Consider the following 19,113-nt stretch of genomic DNA (forward strand, 5'->3'; position numbering starts at 1 on the left):
ATACATTGTTTCCCCTTAAAGGATTTTTCTTTTCCTTTCTTTTGTTTTTTTTTAATCTAAAACTTACTTTCAAAAACAATGACTTTCATAAACTTGCAACTTGTTAAATATAGTATTTTTATTAACATTCTAGTTTGTAACACAAGGCAAAACCTAAACACTTACCGTTTATAAATAATGGGTAATACTGTTTCAACTTAACCTTGAGAATGTAGAAAAAAAATTGAGTCCAGTCTAATAGCAGCCAAAAGATCTCAGAAACAGTAAACTTAGTGATAGCCTGGCAGACACAATCTGCACAGAACTTAATCAAAATAAGATTAAAAGTCCATAGCAATTTCCTTGAGTGGCCAGTCAGATATCCCCCATTACAGTCACCAACCAGCCTGCCCCTGGGGCCTGTTTCAGAAATAGATTGGTTTGTAGATGAGCTGATACAGAAGAAGGAAAAAAAAATGTTTTCTTGAGACTGTACCTAAATCTTATCAAGTAATACAGGGAAGCTTCAAAGTCTTTTTATTCTGAAATGTTATTTTATTCTGCTTTATATCATCTTAAATTTATTAGTATTATATTAAATATTAGTTTATGTAAGCTTATTATTTGACTCTGTATAGGATATAATAGATGGCATTGAATATTTAATAAGATAGCAACAGCAATAACACCTGGGAAATTGTTCAGGGAAGGATTCTATTCAGTTGTTAAAAGATTTGCCTACTTATTTCACTAATATTACTCAGCAATCACAAACATTGGGTAATCCTAGACAAATCCACAAGAGGTACCATTATTCCAGCACCTTAAAAACATTTTTCAATCTGAAAGATACTTCTAGATGTTTTTTTCCATAACAGAGCAGACGATTTCTAAATGTTTATATCACTGAAACTTCACAGTATTAGTGGAATATGTTATCCTTTATACCAAAAGTAATCAGATTATTTTATAAAGCAATTATCAATCAAAAGTAGATTACTAAGAACATACTGTATAAAATGCCTTATGGGCTATTAATTCTGCATGCATTGCCACATTTGATTGTCTCAAAAAACCTCCTGAAATATGTATTCTTAACACACTTTTATTGAGAACATTATGAGTAATAAAAGTTGAAAGATTTTCCCAAAGATGTACAAGTAAAACAGGTCCTCAAATAAAGTTGTTTTATTCAATGTTGTTTTGCTATAGTGTAGATGAGAATAAATATTGATTCCTGGACAGGGCTACCATCTGTGTAGGGTCTGCATGTTCTCCCCATGCCTGCATGGGTTTTCTCCAGGAACTCCTGCTTCCTCTCACATCCCCAAGATGTGCATGTCTGGTTAATTGCCATTTCCCCACTGTGTGTCCCCATGTGAGTGAATGTGGTTGTGCCCTGCCATGGAATAGCATCCTGTGCAGGGTTTATTCCTGCATTTCATGCTGAGTAAGAATAGGTTCTTGCCACCCGAGACTCTGAACTGGAATAACTGGGTAAATAATCATCTTACTTGTTTTTATTAATCTTTTTAAAAATGTATGTATACCTCACACTTATTTCAGTGTTGAATGTTATAAGTGTTTTAGTCTTCATTTAGAAGTACAGTGATAATATTGTGACCAGAAATATGCAGTAAGAACTTACATATTGTTGTATCAATTGGCCTATGGTAAAATTTGTTTCATTGTTCACCATTTTGCTGATAGTTGCAGTTTCCAATAATCTACTGATATTAAATGTGGACTTACTATGTAAACAATAGCAAGGATCCTAAATCCTAGGTTATATCTAAGTTTAAATGGCTTGACACCATGTCAGAATTACCTTATGACCATGCTCTTATAAGTGTTTCATTTTTTAAAATAGTGCAAACTGAATTTTGCATGAGAATTATCATTAAAAAAATTTTTGTTACAGATAGGATCTTGCTATGTTGCCCAGGTTGACCTTGAAGTTCTGGGTTCAAATGATCCTTTTGCCTCAGCGTCCAGTGTACCTGGGACTACAACTGTGTGCCACCATACCCAGGGCTGCAGGAAAAGTTGTTACGTAAAGCAGTGATTTATGAAAATAAGACTTTATTTGGGCAACATAGAAAATGTAAACAAAAAGAGTTGCTCAACATAAAACTTACTCAAGTCACAATTTACCTCTGACATGATATATTTCCATCCACTTCAGAAAAAAAATGTGTATACCTTTTTATTTCTTTTTTTCTTTTCTTTTTTTTTTTTTTTTTAGACGGGCTGGAGTGCAGTCACAGCTCACTGCACCTTTGAGCTCCTGGGCTAAAGTAATCTTCCTTTCTCAGCCTCCTGAGTAGTTAGAACTAAGACATGCACCACCATGTCTGGCTAATTTTTAACATTTTTTTGTAGAGATGGAGTCTCGCTATGTTGCCCAGGCTGGTCTTGAACTTCTGGCCACATGCTATTCTCTCACCTCGACCCCCCAAAGTACTTGGATTATTGGCTCAAGTACTTAGATGTATTAACGAGGATCACAGAGAGCTTGATTTTGTAAGTTTGAGTTAGCATGTAATAACTGCAGTGGATTTTGATGCATGTATTTAATGAGAATAATTGCTTTAGACTATATGATATTTGAAACAAAAGAGCAATAGGACTGCATGGCACGACATAAAGTCTGTTATGACATAGTGACTTTAATATATTCTAATTAAAATCATAATAGTAAAAGCTAAAAATGACAAGACCATTGTTAAAAATCATATCACGACAGCATAATCATGTATCCACAAGTGATTGATACAATAACATGAACTGACATTTTGCTACAATATTAATCAGTTAATACAGGTTTTTAGGTTTCAGTTAACTGGTTAATCATAAAATATTATATAAAATATTATCAAATTGTGTAAGTCATCTCACTGTATTCTAAAATTTATGTTATTTTATATTTCTAATCTGTGTTTTGCAGAGATCATGAAAATTTTAACTGGGTAACTGAAGAATTGTCCCAAGGGCTTGAATAAATGTTAATGTTCATAACAGTATGTTCTAAAAAGAAATTTAAGTAAAAAAGGAAAAAACATATTTCGTTTTAAAAATATCTACCCATGCACATCATTCATCTAAAAAACCCATTTAATATAATCATCTAGTTATGTAAAGATATACCCAATAGCTACTTAAAATAGAAATATTCTATTTCATTATTAGAAATTATTATTTTAAAAGGTTGTTAAAACATCAAAAATATGCTTATTTCTAGTAACCAGAGAACACAGCAGGGTTATGAAACTTTGGATTCCTGTTTGGTTTGGCAGGTAACTAGATTAACAAAAATATGATGTTTTGAGTTTCAAAACACAATAGCATATTTAAAAAATACTTGGTGGGGGTCTGGCAATTGAGAGACCTTAGTAGCATAATCATTGGTCTTCACAATCACTGCCAGGTACTCTTTCAAACTAGCTTGAATAACTGCAAAACACATCATCAACCCAGCTTTTTTTTGCTGGACCTGGCCATATATAAACTGATTAGATTTAAAAATTAAAAAATTAGAGTTTTTTCTGTTGTGTTTGAAGAGGTGAACCCTTGGACTCAAAATCTCTCAGAAGTCCTGTCTTTCACTTCAGAATCTGTGTTAATTTGCACAGGAATATACTTCTGTGTTTTAATAAACACATGTAATTTTTCTGTTTTCATCTTGCAAGTAATGACAGCTTTGTTCTCAAACCAATTTTGTTTTTTATAGATTTTACCCTGATATATAATGAAGAGACAATTACATGATTTGTGTAGAAATTCTTCCTCTAAACTAAATTATACTACCTTAGCAATCTGACATGAAAGTACCAAAACTCTGTAAATTGACCTCACCAAGAAAATTATTACATAAAACAGTGATTCATGGAAATAAGACTTGATTTGGGCAACATAGAAAGTATTAAAACTAAAAAGGAGTTGCTTGAGATAAAATTTACCCAAGTGACAATTTTACCTGTGACAAACATATTTCCATCCACTGCAGAAACAAATGTGTTTAGTTTATTAAAGTATATGTTTAACAGCAAAAAATAAATAGAATAAATTTATTATCCCTATCCAGTGATAAACACAATTTTAAAATAAAAATAAAAACATCCTGCTTATATTTGCTATACTATTTCATGCATTAGGCTAAGATATATGGTTATTTCCATGCTTTCAGGATGTGTTTAACAAATCTCTTATACATTTTCCTATTGTTGTCATTTTAATATCTTGAATATAATATTAAATAAACATTTCTACAAATAATTTGAACCTCAAAGTTTCATAAACATCTATCCTTCAATATTTAGGCCTGAAAAGTAATCTCCATTATCTATCAAATTCTAAATTTGAACTTATCATGGTTTACTCCTACTTTTTAATTATTACTTTGGTTAAAGATACTTCATGATATTATTAAGTTCCTTACTAATAATGTATATGGTTGTATTACATTCATTTATCCATCAAAACTAACTTTGAGCTACTAGGAAATATAATTCAAATCATTCATATAATATCTAATGAATGATTATTATAATACAAAGCACTATACTAGGTTTCATAAGTGATACAAAAACAAGTGCAACCGCCTCAGTAACCAACACGTTTGCAGTCTAATAGAGGAAAACAAGCCCTGTTATAAGAATAATTATAGTAAAAGGCTATATAAAATACAATCCATTTTGACACACACCTTCAGCTCTATTTGCTAATTCTCATTTTCGCTCTTTAGTTTATTTTTAGATTAAATAGTTATTTTCACAAATCAGTCTGAGGACAGAGTTGTTTTGTTTTGTTTTGTTTTGTTTTGTTTTTGTGAGTCATCAGCACTATGCAATTGCATATACCTGTTGTGTTTGGTCTACAGAGGCTAAACATCATGTAATAGTTTTTATGCATTTTGTTCATAGGTTACTGGGTGCTTTAAGGCAAAACTGAATGAGTTTCCAATAGTCAGTACAAAACTACAAGAAATACAGACACAAAGTGCCTGGGGTTATCCTCAAATGAAGTTAGATTTGAATTGCATTCAATAACCTTTTTTACAATGTGTAGATGCTCAAAGCAAATACAATAGTTTCTCTTTGCCTCTGTGACTTGAGTTCATAGTGTTGTGTTTAAATATAACTTTTGTAATGTCTACTTCACTGAAGAAACTTTTAAAAAATTTGACTTATAATGGTTTTCTGTAACAACCTATGGTGCTTGGTTTGTAAAGTAAAACAGGAACTCAATTTAGTACCTACTGAATAGTATCATTTTTTAACTGAGATTCCACTCATAAAGCACCTAAATGTTTAAAGTTAAAGCATATTATATTGACATTAAATTTAAAAAGAATAAACAAGTTAGAGAAGAAATAAAGAAAAAAAAACTTCGGAGAATAAACTGCTTCCAAGTATACAAGTACTAAAGAGGCTACACACTGGTATGCTCATTATAAATAAAAACATTCATTCATGTCATTTTATCTCATTACTACATATTTAAAATAATCTCTTATCATTATAGTAGGCCATCATTTTCCAAATAGCATCAAGAATCCTTATTTTGAAACAGTAATCATATCATGTAGTTCTCCTGATCAGATCTCTTCACACTTGAGAATAAGATGCATATCTTCATTTTAGCTTTTAGACTTTTTTCTGATCTAGCTCTAGATTATTGTTTGATCTCATTTTTACTATTCTTCTCATTGTTCATTCAATTCAATTTCAAGCATAATGATTTTTTGCTCTTTTTGGAATAGATTTTTGGAATAGCTTTTTGATTTCATTAGAGCCTGTACACTTCCCTCTTCCTGAAATGTTCTTCCCCAAATTTATGTATAGCTTATTTTCTCTCTTTGTTCAGGGCTCAGTGTAATTGTAGATTGTTCTCTACCTTGAATATGTCTTACCCCTCATTTGACTGGTTTTCCTTCATACCAATTATTTGTATTCTAAAATATTTTATATTTTTCTGTTGACTTGTTCACTGAGTTCCTTCCTCTAAAATGTAGCTTCATGAGGGCAGATATTTTGTTAAAATTGTATGCTACTGTATCACTAGAACTGAGAACAATGCCTGAACAGAGTAGCTACTCATGACTCATTGGCTAAAACAAGTTAATGAATGAGAACAGGCAGGTAGAAAGCCAGGAAGGAAAGGAGGATATTATATTAAGTTGAATGAGGGATTAAATGAATATAAATCAGCTGAAAGTAGCATAGGTTATGCAATATGCTTAATAAAGTATGTTTGTCTATTTTCATTATGTAATCCAAAACCTGGCCAACCACAAAACTTGCTTTTTACTCACTTTCTCTTTCTTCCCTGTTTAGTGCAGCATAAAATTAGTTATTGATTTTATCTCTTAACGCTCCACCTCTATTAGTGAAAGGATCTTCTCTTATCATATTTCCAGTCCAAAGTTCAGTGGAAACTTTTTACACTCTTAACAGTCTATTTGAAATCCTTATATCATAAACATACCAGCACTTATCACAGCACTATTCACAGTAGCAAAGATACTGAATCAACCTAAGTGTCCACCAATAGATGATTTGATAAAGAAAATGTGAGATGGTACCATCTCAATCCAGTTAGAATGGAGATCACTAAAAAGTCAGAAAACAACAGATACTGGAGAGAATGTGGAGCAATAGGAATGCTTTTACACTGTTGGTGGGAGGATAAATTAGTTTAACCAGTGTGGAAGACAGTGTGGCGATTCCTCAGGGATCTAGAACTAGAAATACCTTTTGACCCAGCAATCCCATTACTGGGTATATACCCAAAGGATTACAAATCATCCTACTCTGAAGACACATGCACACATATGTTTATTGCAGCACTGTTCACAATAGCAAAGACTTGGAACCAACCCAAATGCCCACCAATGATAGATTGGATAAAGAAAATGTGGCACATATACATCATGGAATACTATGCAGCCATAAAAAACGATGAGTTCATGTCCTTTGCAGGGACATGAATGAAATTGGCAAACATCATTCTCAGCAAGCTAACACAAGAACAGAAAACCAAACACTGCATGCTCTCACTCATAAGTGGGAGTTGAACAATGAGAATACATGGACACAAGGAGGGGAACATCACACTCCACAGCCTGTCAGAGGGTGAGGGGCTAGGGGAAGGATAGCATTTAGAGAAAGACCTAATGTAGATTACAGGTTGATGAGTGCAGCAAACCACTATGGCACGTGTATACCTACATAACAAACCTGCAAGTTCTGCACATGTACCCCAGAACTTAAAGTATAATAAAAAAGATTTCCACCTAAAGATAAAAAAATATGGTGATATACACAATGGAATACAATTCAGCCTTTAAAAATAATATACTCATGAAACATGTATTTTGGAGCAGTTTGGATGGAACTGGAGGACATTATCTTAGATGAAAGTCAGACACAGAAAGACAGATACTGCGTGTTCTCGTTTATAAATGGGAGGTAATTAATGCGTTCACATGGACATAGAGTGTGCAATGATAGAGACTTGGACATGAAGACTTGGAAGAGTTGGGGGAGAGTGAGAGGGGAGTAAATGATAAGAAATTACTTAATGAGTACAAGGTATGCTTTTCAGGTGATGAATATGCTGAACATCCTGACTTCACTATGCAACCTATGGATGTAACAAAATTACAGTTGCACTCCATAAATTTATAGAAATAAAATAAAATAAATTACATTTTAATAGAGACACTATCAGAGAAATACACCAAAATGACTGGACTGAATTGGAAATGGAAAAGGTAGAAATCTCATTTTCTCTTCAGAGACTATTGCAAATTTGTATGTATGTAATACACTAATCACATCAGATGCCAGTTTTAAGTACATATTTTCCTCCACTGTGTAGATTTGTTTCAATACAGAAAAATTTCAGAACATACGTAATCAATACAAAGCCATTCTCAGTAATTTATTTTCATTCCATGCCATGTTACTTAGGTTCACATTTACTACCTTAGAAAACATTATGTACAAAAACTTTTCTTTCTTATAGTGAATTAAATCTTCAACTGCTTTTGTTTCTATTTTAAGAAAGTAAATATTATGACATAAATGTTTGCAATGTTTTTGTTTAAATAATGTATTTCTAGATTTCTCTTAATTCATAGTTATGTTGGTTTCTTTATTGATGTTCAAACACAGACTTTTAAAAATTCATATTTTTTTCAAAATGTGTGACTATTTACTTTCTAGTTCAATTTAAAAAGCATTTACCATAAAAATGGCAGTATCTTTTTGTACAGATGCTACCTCTGAATCAAAGCTTCTCAGCAACTGGCAACAGGAAGCTCTAATGCACTTTATCCCTAATAGTTATAAAATACGCAATCATCTGAAATCACATACTGATTTCCACTTCTTTTCTAACTACGGTTATACGTAAATATTTCACTTTCAAAAATAGATCTTTGCCTTTTTATTTAGTTTTTTTTTTCCTTGGCTTAGAAATAGTTTTTATGAAATATTCAAATACAAAAATAGTCTCTAAAAGCAAAGTATGGTTCTTTGTCAGCCAAAACACTTTCCCCTAAGCATTTCATTAGTTATATAAGTGATAAATGTTTTTCTGAATGGGAATTTACCTAAAGTGTTTCAAAATTAGGTGACCATTTGTGCTTTCCAAACCATACAGAACTTTATATTTATTCCTGGGTAAATCACCCATTTCCTTGTTCATCAAGATCAGGTGAAATGATATCCATATGAGATAATTAATTCCTCTGCTATCTATTTTATTATACTTAGTTATCCATCAAAAATAAATGTCTACTATAACAAGTAAAATATATAATAGTGTAGAAGACAACAAGAGTATGTGTTTGCAGTATGTGTAATAGAGTTAAATATATCTAAATATAGTATGTCTGTATTAAGGCAATGAACATCAATTTTAGCTAATCACCCTCATTAAAGCAAAGGGCCCTACCATATGTGACATAGTTATCATTGACAGTCTGATAAATCTTGTAGCTGAGGTAATGGACAGGGAAGAGTTTGTGATAGTGAAATTTGTAGAACTAAGATCAAATTACCAAATACGTAGGCATTATTAAACAAATTCTCACCAATTACTTCAAAAATATTGTAACTTCTATTTAATATTTCTTGTTTTTAATCTTAAAAACTCTAAATTGAGTAGAATTTGAAATAGCAGTAAATTTCAGGTTAATGGAAATAAAGTCACACTTGTTATTATTGTTCAATTTTTTTATTAAGTCTGAAGAAATATTTAATTGAATATGACATCTAAGAATGATGGACAAAAGCTTTTTAAATTTCCTTTCCACTCCTTTTTCTGAAAGCTTTGATACAAAAATCATTTGACACAAATGATTTTTTTTGTGTGACAGGATCTTACTATGTTGCCCAGGCTGAAGTGCAGTGTGCTCATGCAATCCTCCCATCTCAGCCTCCTGAGTAGTTGGGACTACAGGCACATGCCGCCATGCCCAGCTAATTTTTGTATCTTTAGTAGAAACAAGATTTTGCCACATTGCCCAGGCTGGTCTCCAACTCGTGGGCTGAAGTGATCTGCCCCCCTTGGCCTCCCAGTGTTCTGGGATTACAGGAGTGAGCCACTGTACACGGCTGATGCAAATGATTTCTATTATTAATATCTTGCAGTTATTCTTCCATCAGATAACCATCAATGTCAAAATAAAGATTATTAGTTACTGAAGGACTGAAAAATCAAAAATCAACTTCATGAGATGCTTTACAAACATGTGTTCTCTTTTAATATTTGACTCAGTAAAAGTTTTTTAAGAAAAGTAAGTTTGTGTTTTTATTTGTGTATACTCTCTAGTGCTTAAATGTATCAGGATAGAACTTTTCTAAACTAGGTCAGTCTTTTTTCTATATCTATGGTTGAATACGTCAGTTAAATAAAGCAATGGTAGATAGCAAACTATGTTATAATTGGCATTTTGGGCACTTGTTGCAATTAATTGCCAAAAAAAGCATATCTCAGCACAATTGATCTCTCATTTTTCCACTCTCATTTATTTCCCTTCACTTTCTTCTTGGCTTCTGCAAAAGCATTTGTTTTTCCTTTTTCTTTCTTCTTTAAAAAAATATATTGGAAGAGATTTATTCTAAGCCAAATATGAGTAACTATGGCCAGTGACACAGCACTCAGGAGGTCCTGAGAACATGTGCCCAAGGTGGCTGGGAGGCAGCTTGCTTTTATACATTTTAGAGAGGCATGAGACATCAATTAACTACACTTGAGAAATACATCAGTTTGATCCAGAAAGGTGGGACAACTCAAAGCAGAGGAAGTGGGGGTGGGAGGGGTTGGGGGTGGCAGGGGGTTTGGGGGATGGGAGGGTATTGGGGTTTGGGGGTTGGTTCCAGGCTATAGGTGAATTTAAACATTTTCTGGTTGATAATTGGTTGAGTTTGTTTGAAGACCTGGGATTGATAGAAAAGGGAATGTTCAGGTTAAGATAAAAGATTGTGGAGACCAAGGTTGTTTTGAAGTCTTACAGTGGCTGCCCTTAGAGACAATAAATGACAAGTGTTTCCTATTCAGATCTTTAAAATGTACTAGACTTTTAGTTAATCTCTTTAGGACTGGGAGGGCCATTTTTTCATATTATAATTTATCTCCTTCATGTCTGTAACAAAGATAGGAATCGCTATAAAGTGCCTTCCCAGTTTCTGCCTAATCACATCCCTGGATTTCCTGGCCCCTGGCTTGGCATATGTTTGGGGTTAGCCTTCTCCCACTGCTAATTTGTATGCCATAAGATGGTTGTTTTGTTCCTCAGTACATTTATGTCAGATATAATTGTTACTGTAGTAAACAACTATTGTGTAAAACAACGATAAGTGAGTGTGAAAGTAAAAAAACAAATCAGAAAATGAAGCAGAATGTAAATAATTGATAAAGACAAGTTCTGAAAAAATGTCAAATTGGATTTAGGAGTCAGACACCTGTAAGAGGTTTATTTCAGGGGCTAAGCATGCTGGTATTTACACACATATTACTTCTTGTGTCTCTTCAATTTATTGGTTCATTTCAAAAAACCAAAGCTAAAAATCATAAAATATTCATTATGTAAAAAAAAACAATGTTCAATGAATCCATCCATACATACCGAAGACCTTTGTCGGATAGTTGACAAGTATATTTGCATATATGTTTTCCAAGGTAAAAGAAAATTTGTGGCTGGGCACGGCAACTCATGCCTGCAATCCCAGCATTTCGGGAGGCCAAGGCCGGTGGATCAGCTGAAGTCAGGCATCCAAGACCAGCCTGGCCAACACGGTGAAACCCCATCTCTACTAAAAATACAAAAAAATAGCTGGGCGTGGTGGCTGGCACCTGTAATCCCAGCTACTTGGGAGGCCGAGGCAGGAGAATTGCTTGAACCCGGGAGGCAGAGTTTGCAGTAAGCTGAGATCAAGCCACTGCACTACAGCCTGGGCAACAAGAGTGAAACTCTGTCTCAAAAAAAAAAAAAGAAAGAAAATTTGTAGGATATGGATAAGTAATTCATTTTAGAAGAATTTTTTTTGTAGAATGATTTGTGCTAAAGCAATACATCTCTTTCTATCATATACTGATATCTTGAAAATTTTATAACGTTTCTTGTCACATTCAGTATTTTAAAAGTAGGATTGATTCTAAGTTTTGAGTTTATGGTGCATTTGAATATTAGAGATATTATCTCTTATATATTTCAAAGCTTTGCTGCATTCTAAACTCAGTCCTGCCTTAGCCTTAGTAATGGCAATGAAGTGCGGGGATAGAATGTTCACTATTTTTTATATGCTGTTAAAATTTCATACCTCCTGTTCTATCTTGAAGTCTTACAGTTTTGGAATGGTGAGTGGGGGAAACAAGCATAAAACTATTACATAATTCATGTAGTTTTCACTGGGCAACAGTATCTATCCTCTGAATGGTGAAATGGCTACTTTTCGTTTATTTATTTTTTTCTTTCCTGGGGTAAAACGCTTGAAAACTGCACCACTGGGAAATTGCAGCTATAGTCCATGTTTCAACATAGTCCATGCTTCTTTGAGTTGGCCACTTACTGTTTACTCTCATCTCCTTAGCTTTAGCAGTAAAGACCTGTAAGATTTCTTCTGTTAGGATCATCTAGCCATTCCAAACATTTCTCTTAGATTTGATTCTTTCAAGACAAATCAACCCAATAAAAATCTCATAAATAACGGTGATCTAGCTACCACATTTGGTGTTCTCATCTGACCAAACCAAATTTTATGTATACATTCAATTCTCAATCCAACCCAGTCTGTTTGCCTAAGCCATTCCAGACAAACTTCCACTTCGAAGGTTTTAAATGCATAAGTCAGATAGCAATCCTTCAGTTGCCCCAGAGGCACATCACGTTCTTTGAATGCTTCATTATAGTCCTCTTCATTTAGCAATCAGTGAGGCAATACACTGGCATCGTGATCCCTTTTTTTAGGAACTCTGTACAAAATTCCCTTTGAAAATATAAATTTTGGAAATGAGTGATGAGCAAAGGGGTTTCATTAACATTATCACAATCTCTTGATATATCTGCTTGATAATGTAGCACCTATTATTTGGGGCCATTAGGACCTTGGCTGAAATTCTGGTAAATGTAAAGAAACCACATTTAACATCCAGTTAATTTAAGTTTTGTTTGTTTGTTTGTTTTGTTTTTGTTTTTGTTTTTGAGGCGTTGTCTTACTCTGTCACCCAGGCTAGAGTGCAGTGGTGTGATCTCGACTCACTGCAACCTCCACCTCCACCTTCTGGGTTCAAGCAATTATCTTCCTCAGCCTGGGATTACAGGAACCCACCACCATGCCCACCTAATTTTGTAATTTTAGTAAAGACGGGGTTTCACCATCTTGGTCAGGCTAGTCTTGAATGCCTGATGTCATGATCCACCTGCCTCAACCTCCCAAAGTGCTGGAATTACAGGCATGAGCCACCTTGCTGGCCTCAATATTGTTTTTAATAATTTCTGCTTTACTTGCAGTTAATCCTATCAGGCCGTCTACCATACCCAGTTGTGTCAGCAAGAAGATCTGTACAATGATAAGTAACACATGGCTCCCAGGGCTAAACATATTCCTAACACTTATATAAACACTTTTTCAGAAATTTGACAATATTTTATAATTAATATCTTATTTTATAATAAAAGATATGGTATCACAATACTCTGAGCAAAGAGTTAATTTGCTTCTCAAATTTCCTAGATAATGAAGTAGTCCTAAAATATTTAACTCAGTATTGGTAATAGTTTCAATTTGAGGAAGTGTTCTGAATAGCCTTTTTAATGGTGATGTCATAAGATTGTGTTACAAACACAGACTTTCATTTAAAGACACTTTATTTTTAATTTTGTTCTAAAAAATAAAATTATATATAAATACACATGTATCCTAAACTATATATGTATATTATACATATATGTATATACATACACAGAGAGAGAGAGAGAGAGAGGAGAGAGAAACAGAGACAAAGAGAGCCATAAATCCTGAATTTGTTGTTGTCAGTGGTGTTTGATAGCATCACTTTGTAACTCAATAGGATGTATCTGCACAAAGCTAAAATTAATTTATTTTTGCCACACAAGGCAAGTGTATCCTGTTGATGTCTATAGAGAAAATAAATCACCCTCTAAAGAACTGTTTATAAATAAATAATTGATATCTGAAAATTCAGAAAAAGTACCACTATCATTTTACTTACCATATTGCATTGAAATTATATGTTTATGCTTCTCTTGCTTCTACCTCTCTGTGAATTCAAGGATAGAAAAGGAGAAATTTTTATCTTAGCATTCCCAGGACCAATCACAATATCTAATACTTAGAGCATGCAATAAATGTTGGTTGAACTGAAATAAATCTGATATAAAAACAAATAATGCTTTAGGGAAGTGATTTTTCATTTGAGATTATTTTCTCAGAAAAATTAATATGACCAGGTTGTCATCCTATGCAAACATTAGTATGCCTTATTGATTTTTCACTAAGTTATATAGCTTATATTATAAGACTTTTTTATGGGTGTCTCTACCTATAGATTCCAGGCACTAACAAACCTGTAGAAATTCATAAATTTAATGCATTTTATCAAGTTGATTAATATAGCATGAACATTTTTCAACTGGCTTCGCAAATCATTTATTGTTAAATGTTATTCTTATACCTGTATTAGAGAGAAAAAAGCCAGAGGTAGCAAGGTGATATACAGATCAACTGGAAATCCACAAGTTTTGGTTTGGAACTCTTTGGAAAATTGAATAAAGAGTCACACCTTGCTCAAAACTGAATTAGTAAAAGCGATGTACATATCAATAAACAAACTTCTCTAATAAAAAAAGCATTAAAAATATAGTCAGCATATATTTTTCTGGAATATAAAATTGAGGAACTAGAATAATTCAACTTGAATAAGTGTAACTAATTCATTTTCTGCAAAATATTACCCAGAGTTTGAGTATTTTTCTATTTATTCTATTGGAAAAAAATGATATACCACTGTACTGGAAATATTCAGAAAAGTTTGTCCAGTTTTTAAAATTGTACTTATTATACCTTTATAACCGTGAGATAATATATTTATTATTTGAATGAGAAATAAATGTTTATGATTTATACAAAAATGCCTGACACAGACTACTATGCCCACAAAAGTTGAATGGTTGTTTTTAGCTTATATATACCTATACAGGTTAATAGATATATCTTTACTTCTTTTTTCTTTTTTTTTTGAGACGGAGTCTCACTCTGCAGCCCAGGTTGGAGTGCAGTGACGTGATCTCGGCTCACTGCAACTCCGCCTCCCAAGTTCACGCTGTCCTCCTACCTCAGCCTCCTGAATAGCTGGGACTACAGGTGCCCGCCACCATGCCCGTCTTATTTTTTGTATTTTTAGTAGCGATGGGGTTTCACCGTGTTAGCCAGGATGGTCTCAATCTCCTGAGATTGTGATCCGCCTGCCTCAGCCTCCCAAAGTGCTGGGATTATAGGCGCGAGCCACCGCACCCGGCCAATATATCTTTACTTCTTATAAGAAATGAGTAACTTTATTAATTCTACCAACAGATAACATTCTTCCTCTCAGAGAGTAATATGCAATCATTTCCTAACCTTATTTTATTGCGCTATATTTTAAATATAATAAACGTGTCAAAAATGTGGTTTCGTACTTCTTATTAATTGATATATTTACCTAATTACACTAAATCTAGAAAATACTATTGTGCTTATTCAAACTTCTCTTCTCTTCTTCAGAGGCAAACCTGTATAATTTCTTTGGTTTGTTTGTTTGTTTTAAGACGTAGTCTTACTCTGTTACCCAGGCTAGAGTGCAGTGGTACAATGTGAGGTCACTGCAACCTCCGCCTCCCGGGTTCAAGCGATTCTCCGGCTTCAGCATCCCAAATAACTCGGATTAAACCCTTATAATTTCTATCATGATTGATTAATTTTGTTCATCTTCAAATTCCAATAAGGAGAATTCCTACAGGATTTGTGTGTGAGTGTGTATCTGGTTTATTTTCTTTAGCATAAATATTTGAGATTTAGCCAAATATTTGTGTGTATCATTTGTTTATTTTTCCTCATATTTCTGAGTTGCCTATGTATTTGTCAGAGTTTGCTTATTCATTAGTCTGTTAGTGAATATTCAGATTGCTTTCAGAATTAGCTTTTACAAATAAAGGACTTAGGTGCATTCTCAAACAGGTTTTTGTGTAAATATATGCTTTTATTTTTGTTGGATAAATTTCTAGAATTGAAATTGCTGTGCTATAGGGTAGATGTATGTTGGCCTTATTAAGAAGCGAATTATTTTTTAAAGCTGTTGTTCCGCTTTTTTTTTTTTTTTTTTTTTGAGACACAGACTCGCGCTGTCGCCCGGGCTGGAGTGCACTGGCGTGATCTGGGCTCACCGCAAGCTCCACTTCTCAGGTTCATGTCATTCTCCTGCCTCAGCTTCCTGATTAGTTGGGACTACAGGCGCCCGCCACCACACCCGGCTAATTTTTTTTTTTTTTTTTTGTATTTTTAGTAGAGACGGGGTTTCACCGTGTTAGCCAGGATAGTCTCGATCTCATGACACCGTGATCCGCCCGCCTCGGCCCCCCAAAGGGCTGGGATTACAGGCATGAGCCACCAAGCCCAGCCGGTTGTTCTATTTTACACTCTCACAAGAAATAGACACGACTTCTAGTTTCCCCACATATTTTAAATGGTAGTCTTTCCAGTTTCAATGCCTTTTGGTTGCATTTCCCCTTATATAATAACATTGAGCATCTTTTCACATTCCTATAAGTCACTTGTATCTCTTGTTTTGTGAAATACCTGTTCAAGATTCTTATAACTATTTAGTGGATCTCAGGAGTACTCTGTGCGTTTTGAACATGCAATTTTTTTCTCATACATATATGGAATAATTTATCACAGTCTATGGCTTAAAATTGTAATTTCTTACATTTTGCAGTTTTATTAGGATACATTTTTAATTAATATCTACAATTTATCAATTTTTACTCTTATGATAGTGCTTTCTCTGTTCAGAAATATTTTTCCTATTATAATAGCTCACAGATATTGTTTAATTTTTTTCTTTTAAAAGCTTTCTGAATTTTGCTTTTTCATTTTTATGCCTACATTAAAAATATTGGATTAGTTTTGTGTATACAAAGGACTGATGCATGTATTTTTTTAATATGAGAATGCATTTATTTCAAAAGCCTTTGTTAAAGACTTACTTTCCCCACAGAATTATCTACATGCCCTTATAAACATTTAATTTACTGCATAGGTGGAGGTCTAATTTTGAACCCTTCTTTATCCTTATTATTTTTGTGTTATGATGCTTTGATACTGCAGCTTTCTTAGATGTCTGAAAATTGGCTCTATTTTTTTCTCAAAATTCTAGGTCCTATGAATTTTCCAAACAAATTTTGGAAACAGTTTGTGAATTTCTCTCAAAATGTTTGCCACAATTTACTACAGAGTTGTAGTAAATAGATATAGAATTCATTGTAGTCAATAAATTACAAACTATAGATTGCATTCATGCTTTTTTTTTTTTTTTTTTTTTTTGGAGACAGAATCTCACCTTGTCACCCAGGTTGGAGTGCAGTGGCACAATCTCGGCTCACTGCAACCTCAGCCTCCCAGATTCAAGCAATTATCCTGCCTCAGCCTCCTGAGTAGCTGGGACTACAGGCCCATGCCACCATGCCTGGCTAATTTTTTTGTATTTTTTTTTTTTAGTAGAGACAGGGTTTTATCGTGTTAGCCAGTATAGTCTTGATCTCCCGACCTTGTGATCCGCCCACCTTGGCCTCCCAAAGTGCTGGAATTACAGACATGAGCAACCGTGCCGAGCCCCTACTGCATTGATTCTAAAGATTAACTTCCAGAGAATTCACATCAAACAATGTTGCATCTCCAAATCTATGAACATGGTAGATCTTTACATTTATTTAGGTCTTCTGTAATGTTTCTCTACAAGAAATTTTAAAAAGTTTTAGTGTGAAAGATTTTTAAAGGTTTCACTTAAATTATTCTTAACTATTTTTATACCATTAAAATTTTACTTTTAAATGTATTCTCAATTGTTTATTTCTAGTATTTAGAAATTCCATTAATTTTACATATTGTATTTTGTGTATTGACCTTGCATTCTACATATTCTGCACCATTATTGAATTTGATGCTTATTATTCACAGCTTTTTAAATAAATATATTAGGATTTTCTTCATATACAATATACATATATATGTCCTGTGAATAAAAATATTTTTTCTTTTCACTTTTCAATTTTTATGCTTTTCATTTCTTGACCCCATGCAAGTCCGAAATCCAGAGGGGCAGCCAAATCTTAAAGCTCCAAAATGATCTCCTTTGACTCCATGTCTCACATCCTGATCATGCAGATGCAAGAGGTGGGTTCCCATGGTATTGGGCAGCTCTGCCCCTGTGGCTTTGCGGGATATAGCCTGCCTTCTGGCTGCTTTTGTGGGCTGGTGTTGAGTGTCTGTGGCTTTCCCAGGCACATGGTGTTGTTGGTGGATCTAACATTCTGAGGTCTGGAGGATGGTGGCCCTCTTCCCACAGGTCCACCAGGCAGTGCCCCAGTAGGGACTCTGTGTGGGGGCTCCCACCCAACATTTCCCTTCCTCACTGCCCTAGCAGAGGTTGTCAATGAGGGCCCCATCTCTGCAGCAAACTTTTGCATGGGCATCCAGGTGTTTCCATATATCTTCTGAAATCTAAGCAGATGTTCCCAAACCTCAATTCTTGATTTCTGTGCATCCACAGGCTCAACACCACGTGGAAGCTGCCAAGGCTTGGGGCTTCCACCCTATGAAGCAACAGCTCAAGCTGTACTTTGGTCCCTTTTAGTCACAGCTGGAGTGGCTGGGATGCAGGGCACCAACACCCTACACTGCATACAGCATGGGGACCCTGGGCCCAGGAAAACCATTTTATTCTAGGCCTCTGAGACTGTGATGGGAAGGGCTGCTGTGAAGACTTCTGACATGCCCAGGAGACATTTTCACCATTGTCTTGGGGATTGACATTCAGTTCCTCGTTACTTATGCAAATTTCTGCAGCCAGCTTAAATTTCTCCTCAGAAAATGGGTTTTTCTCTTCTATCACATTGTCAGGCTGCAAATTTTCTGAACTTTAATGCTCTGCTTGCCTTATAAAATGAATACCTTTAAAAGCACCCAAGTCACTTCTTCAATACTTTGCTGTTTAGAAATTTCTTCTGTCAGATACCCTAATTCTTCTGTCAAGTTCTAAGTTTCATTAATCTTTAGGGCATGGGCAAAATGCTGCCAGTCTCTTTGCTAAAACGTAACAAGAGCCAACTTTGCCCTAGCTTCTAACAAGTTCCTCAACTCCATCTGAGACCACACCAGCCTGGATCTCATTGTTCACATCATTATCAGCGTTTTGGTCAAAGCCATTCAAAACGTCTCTAGGAAGTTCCAAACTTTCCTGCATTTTCCTGTCTTCTGCTGAGCCCTTCAAACTGTTCCAACCCCTGCCTGTTACGCAGTTCCAAAATTGCTTCCGCATTTTCAGGTATCTTTTCAGCAGCATCCCACT

General features: G+C 34.4%; 1 long non-coding RNA gene across 1 annotated transcript in view; it reads right to left on the reverse strand.

The window, feature by feature from the left end:
- The window catches only part of LOC134808268 (uncharacterized), a 46,275-nt gene that overhangs the window by 9,317 nt on the left and 17,845 nt on the right, over positions 1–19,113 (reverse strand). The window contains exon 2 of the long non-coding RNA XR_010150857.1: positions 13,723–13,770. This is a non-coding gene — a long non-coding RNA (uncharacterized LOC134808268). The remainder of the gene's footprint in view (positions 1–13,722; positions 13,771–19,113) is intronic.

The sequence above is a fragment of the Pan troglodytes genome, chromosome 15 (genome assembly GCF_028858775.2).
Source record: "Pan troglodytes isolate AG18354 chromosome 15, NHGRI_mPanTro3-v2.0_pri, whole genome shotgun sequence".
Taxonomy (NCBI): domain Eukaryota; kingdom Metazoa; phylum Chordata; class Mammalia; order Primates; family Hominidae; genus Pan; species Pan troglodytes.